The sequence below is a fragment of the Phragmites australis genome, chromosome 2 (assembly GCF_958298935.1).
Source record: "Phragmites australis chromosome 2, lpPhrAust1.1, whole genome shotgun sequence".
NCBI lineage: Eukaryota > Viridiplantae > Streptophyta > Magnoliopsida > Poales > Poaceae > Phragmites > Phragmites australis.
The window spans coordinates 39,114,356-39,120,728 of record NC_084922.1 but is presented as its reverse complement, the minus strand read 5'-3'; the positions used below and the strand labels follow the sequence as shown (position 1 = coordinate 39,120,728).

The following is a 6,373-nucleotide window of genomic DNA, read 5'->3' as shown; positions in this document are numbered from 1 at the left end:
ATGAGAGATACTCAAAGGTGACGGGTCGAGATTATAACCCATCACCGATGATATCATTGGTGACAGGTCCTTACCCGTCACCAATGACTAGTCATCAGTGATGTGTTCGGAGTGACGGGTACGGGACCAGTCACTTATATCACATACAGGGCATACACAAGATACCGTAAAAAGAGTGTTATTCACTTTCCATTCATGAAGGAGTATATGTAAAAACCGACTTTCCAGTATGCACAAATTATTCATGTCTTGTATTTTCTACTGAATAAAAAGGTTCAATTTGTTCCACTGACGAATTATTTCCTCTTGACGTGTATGAGGCAGCCACCCGACAAGAATCTCTGCGTGTTTTATGTTCTAACTTTCATGCACGGATTCAGCCAGACAGATATGTTGTCAGGTTTAATGATCTTAAGGTATGAAATAACATATCGATACCTTATTTTCAATTTCTACACGTGTTCAAGGACTAATTCTTTTCATTCTTCAAGCGCAGCACTCCAAACTACGAACAAAAGAGTTACAATATGTAGAAATAAATGCCCTTCAAGAACAGATCGCCGGGTTCTTCATGGAACATGTTATCAACCCAAATAGCAAATTTCATAAACCGATCGTGTCGTCGACCAATGACAAATCTTCATATTGCACCGTACCTTCTAGTACAGAGTATGCGACAAGGAGGAAGTCTACCAAAGGATTAGACGGCTTACATATCGTCAAATGATACTATTTTAATGAAGGATATTAATTACTATATATTAATATAGGACATGAATTACTATGTATTAATGAAGGTGTATTTTAGAGTTAGTATCGTCGGACGAATCTTTGATAGAATGGCCTTTCAACGATGATGCGAAGGAGGAGCAAGAAGAAGTGGCCTGTCAGTGCGCCCAAGAGGAGGAGGATGAGAGGCTGGCCCGTCAGTTGTGCACTGCAGAGGAGCAAGAAGTAGCCTCCTGTAAGTGTACCCAGGAGAAAGTGGACGAGAGGGTGGCCCGTGAGTGCGCTGAAGAGGAGGTTGAATGCTTAAACCGTACTAGGGTTCAGGAGTCGGACTTTGATGTCTTTGACACGGCGGTGAGCCTGAAGCTTAGACGACACTGCGGTCGATCAGGCCTAGCCGGGTCCTCCACTCCACCACCATCGCCCCCCCCCCCCCCGTGTCCCTGCACGTACAAACGTCATCAGCCATCCGCACGGAGATGCGGTTCTCATCACTAGAGAGGTAGAGGGATACTGGACTGGCTCAACTTGACCGACTTTTTGGGGTGACCTGTGAGAACTATTATGTATATGTGTGTGACATAAATTACTATATATTAATAAAGGTACCTTTATTATTGATTTACATTACATATGTCTCATTGTATGCATGTATTGAGTGTGAGAGAGACGGAGAGATTGAAGAGAGAGAGGGAGGACACGGCCGGAGTAGAAGGGGGGAGGCACAACACTGCCGGCTGAAACTTTCAGGCTGTAGTAATGTCATGGGAATCACTGCTGGTTGAAACCACCAGCTGGCAGTGATCTAAGACATCACTGTCGGTCGAATCCTTCAGCCGATAATGATAACCTCTTTCACTGTCGGTCCACGAAGCCGATAGTGATAGTCTTTGACTATCACTGTCTGTTACCCACTATCAGTTCTAAAACCGACAGTGAAGAAATTTAGAGCCAACAGAGAAAGAGGTTTCTATAGTAGTGTCAGCAACAGGCCTGTTTCGAACTGTTTCACGAAGAGCAAATTAAAAAAAACTACGTGCCGCAGGTCTAGTCCACAGGAAGGGTGACAACCACCGCAGGTTAAAAATAAAAATACAGCAATTAAAAGACATCTATTTTGTAATTTTTTTCGAAGTATAAAATTTAAAAAAAAGCTCAAGATCGGACTCCATTTGCAAAGACGGGCTCAGTCGGCCTGTGCAGACAAGGCCGACCCATAATGCGGCCCACGAAACTTCGCTGCCAGGCGCGCGCGACTCGGCCGTCATCCGTCAACTCTGTTCCGCCGAGAGGGCCGAGACCGCGCGACGCGATTCAACCCACCTGCGCCGCGCGCCTCCCGCCACCTACCCCATGCCGCGCCCGTTGCCTCCTCGACGGGATGCCGCGCCCGAGTCTGCCGCTGTCCGCTTCCCTCTTCAACTCCCTCATCGCCTCGCCGATCCTCTCCTCGCCTTCCCTCAGTGCCCACTGCGCCGCGCAGCTGCAGTCGCACATCCTCAAGAGCGGGCTGCTCCACAGCAAGCCCTACTCCGGGACGACGCGCTCAAGTTGGTCGCGGAAATGGCTGTAAGGAGCGTGATGCCTTTTTCTGGTTCAGGGAGCTCATGAGAAGCGGTGATGGCTTGTCGGACGGCTCTCTTGTTGCTGTTCTGCCTACGTTTGGGTCGCCGGAGCAAGTTCATTGTCTCGCGAAGAAGATTGGAATGGATTCCTTCTCGGCAGTTGCGAATTCATTGTGAATTCGTACTGTACTTTCTGTGCTTTGTGTGTGGCAGAGAAGTTGTTCGATGAGTTGGTGTTCAGAGATGTTGTTTCTTGGAATACAATGATAACTGGTTTCACGAGGAGCAACGTCCCAGAGAGAGCTTTTGAGCTTTTCTTGAGTATGCAGCGTCAGGGTGTTTTGCCAAATGAAATTACATTTACAAGTGTTATTTATGCTTGCACCACTATGAATGGACATGAGCATGAGAGATTTGTTCATGCAAAAGCTATCAAGCACAATCTCAATACTAGTGTGTTTGTGAACACTTCATTGGTCAATTTTTATGCAAACTGTATTAATAGGACGGATGCTCATAAAGTGCTTGAAGAGGTTCCTAGTAATAGCACCACATATTGGAATGCTCTGATTTCTGGTCACTCAGATAGTGATGATCCAACTTCTTTGGTTATTCTGAGAGACATGCTAGGATCAGGGATTAAACATAATGAGGTTAGTTTTTCTTCATCTCTCAAGGATCCATCACTTTTGGATCTCCGGCAGATTCACTCATTGGTCACAAGGTTGGGTCATGGTGGTAATGACTATGTTTCAAGTGCTATAATATCTTCATATGCTTCACATGGCATTGTTTCCGATGCCTTGGCTTATGGAGTTGCACTAGATCCTGACTCTTGTAATGTTTCTATGAGTGTTTTGGCTGGGGTCTATAATAAAGTTCACATGTACCAAGAAGCTAAGGAGCTACTTTTACATCAGCAAGGTAGTGATACTGTTTCATGGAGCATACTTATTACTGCTTGCGCGTGGAATGGTGATTGTGTTGAAGCATTTGGATTTTTCAAACAGATGAGAATTTTGGGGCATCATTTTGATAACTATGTATTTGTGAGCTTCCTGAGCATTTGTACAAAAAACAACAGCCTTGATATCGGTAAGTTGATTCATGGGCTTATCATCAAGACCAATTCCGGATGCTCTGACACTTATGTTGATAATATGTTGCTAGATATGTATGCTAAATGTGGTAGAGTTGAAGATTGTCTGAAAGTCTTTGAGGAAATGGAAGATAGGAACCTTATCTCATGGACAGCTGTGATTTCTGGCCTTGGACTTAATGGTTTTTCTCATAAGGCCTTGGCATGGTTTAAAGCCATGGAAAAGGATGGCTTCAAACCTGACAAAGTAGCAATTCTAGCAGTCCTTCCAGCTTGTAGACATGATAGCCTTGTGCAGGAGGGAATGTAGATATTCAAAAATATGAAAGCTGATTATTTAATTGAAGCTGAGATGGAGTATTACATTTGTGTGGTCAACATGCTGTGCAAGTGTGGTCATCTGAAGGAAGCTGAGGTTGTGATTAGAGGCATGGCTTTCCGACCAAATAATGTCATATATCGCACATTCCTCCAAGGGTGCAAGGCATATGGTGTAATAGAGACACAAGTGTTTAGCTAGTGATGGATCAAATAGAGTTCCACTTGATAAACAATGGAGGCTTGCTGTTGGTTTAATATTTAGATTGTACCGGATCAAGTTCATTCTTGGTTGGCTTTGCATAATTTTTTTTCTCGAATACGCAGGAAAGATGTGTATCGTTGTATTAAGCGGAAGAAAATGGTTTTAAGAAGTACACAACGCCCCACGCAGGGCAGCAGATGAAAAAGTAAGAAAAACTAAGAAATAAGAGATATTACAAGGAAACTAAACAACAGGAACGACCAAAGCATAACTAATTAGATGATGGAACCAAAACTACTGAGCCGATCCATCAGAATAGAGAGGTGTTTTGCCCCAGCGATGCATCAAAGATCAATGTCCTCCCGAATGAGGGTCATCAGTGAATCTGATGTGATGCGATAATTGTTGAAGATAATGTTGTCACGCGACAACCATAACCTCCAACTGGTTAGTAGAACCAGAGAGTTGAGGCCTCTCTGATACTCCTTGGCCACGCGTCGCCGAAGGTCCAACCACCAATCCAGTAGGGAAGTTGTTCCCGTAGGAGCTTGTATTCCCAAAGTTCGCCACCAAATCTCCCTGGCTAAGGTACAATGAAGGAGCAGGTGATCGTTGGTTTCCAGTAGCTGAGCACAATGCGTACACGAGTCTACCATTTGTAGACCATGTCGCTTCCTTTAGTCCACCATCCAAAGCCTCCCATGTGACCCAAGCCAACCGAAGAATTTTACCTTCGCTGGAGCCCAAGACCTCCACACCAACTTGGCTCCCTCAAACCGGATGGAGCCCAGAAACATGACTTGATATGCTGATTTGGTTGTGTACTGTCCAAAAGACGTCCATTTCCAAACAACCTGATCTTTGACGCTATTCAAGCTGACAGATTCGAGATGGATCCAGAGCCGTAGGTATTGGATTATGGCTGAAATGAAAAGGGGTCTGGTGATGTCTCTAGTCCAACAACAGTTGAACAACGTGTCCTTCACCGTTCTTGTCTTTGAAATGTTAGGAGCAACACATATATAAAGGTCAGGAGCCAATGCTTGGATCGAGCAGCCATCGATCCAAGAATCTGTCCAGAAGAAGGTCAGGTTTCCATTGCCCATTTCAAATTGCGTGGAAGCTGCGAAAAGAGCGACAACCTCCGGCTCGTGATGTAAGGGGAGGCTGGCCCATGGCTTGGATGGATCACAATGTTGCCACCATAGTCAGCGTGCACAGAGCAATCCTGACCAAAAGAAGATCTTGAATACCCAAACCGCCATATTCGAGTGGCCGGCACACGCGAAGACCAGGAGATGGCGCTGCACCCCCCGAGCCAATGCCCTTTACCAGAACACAGAAAAGCCTTTATAATCTTATCAATATCCTTGATAACCCAGGAAGCACCGCGGTAGAGATCAGTTTGTGCAGGGGGTGGATGACAGAACCAATCTCACCAAAGTTGCCCGTCCAACCTTGGTGATCAACTTCCCCTGCCATGAAGGAAGGTTGGTGGCTACTTTGTCCACCAATGGTTGCAACTGACATCTGCGGAGCTTGGTGATCGAGAGAGGAACACCCAAATATTGTATAGGAAACGAAGATGATCCACATGGAAGGTTATCGTTGATGATGGTGTTCTGCTTCTCAGAGCAGCAGATAGGGATAGCTGCGCATTTATCCAAGTTGGTGTCGAGCCCGGAAGCCAACACGAAGAACCGAATTATGTGCAGATGTGCCTAGATGTCCTGAGGAGTTGGCGACATGAAGAGTACAACATCATCGCCATAGAGAGAACAATGGTGAAGAATGGAGCCATGGCCAGTGGAGTCTGTAACACGCTCTGCACCAGCCAAAGCGAGAAGCCAAGCCAAAATATCCATCATCAGCATGAATAAGAAAGGGGAAAGGGAGTCCCCTTGCCGAAGCCCCCTAGCATGGATGAGTGGTGGTCGCGGCACAGAATTCAGCAGGATCTGGGTCGAAGTGGAATCAAGAACTGCCTAATTCCAGCCGCATCATCGGGGACCAAATCCCCAAGCCCTTAAGACCTCCAAGAGGAAAGCCCAACTCACATAGTCAAACGCTTTTGAAATGTCTAGTTTAAACAAAATCTTTGGTCGCCTTGTCTTCTTTAGTAACTTTGTAGTGGAGTGTGCAAGCTTAAAGTTGTAGTGTATAGATCGGTCAGCAATGAACGCACTTTGGCTACTTGAGATAAGCGAGCTAAGCCGTGGAGCTAGCCGTCGCGCCATCACTTTTGTGATCAGCTTACCAATGCTGTGGATGAGGCTTATTAGACGATAGTCAAACGGTGTAGATGCCACATCCTTCTTCGGTAGCAAAGTGATGAGGGCACAATTCAGACTATTGAGCCCTCTCCGGTCCCCAAGACCGAAAGCACATAAGGCGATGGCAACGTCCTTTCCAATGATAGGCCAAGCTGCTCGATAAAACTCCGTCGCAAACCCATCA

At 45.8% G+C, this 6,373-nt stretch overlaps 1 pseudogene; it reads left to right on the top strand.

Annotated features, from left to right (window-relative positions):
• Window positions 1–2,045: 2,045 nt before the first annotated feature.
• On the top strand, window positions 2,046–3,913 carry LOC133910090 (pentatricopeptide repeat-containing protein At3g58590-like; annotated as a pseudogene).
• The last annotated feature ends 2,460 nt before the right edge of the window (window positions 3,914–6,373 follow it).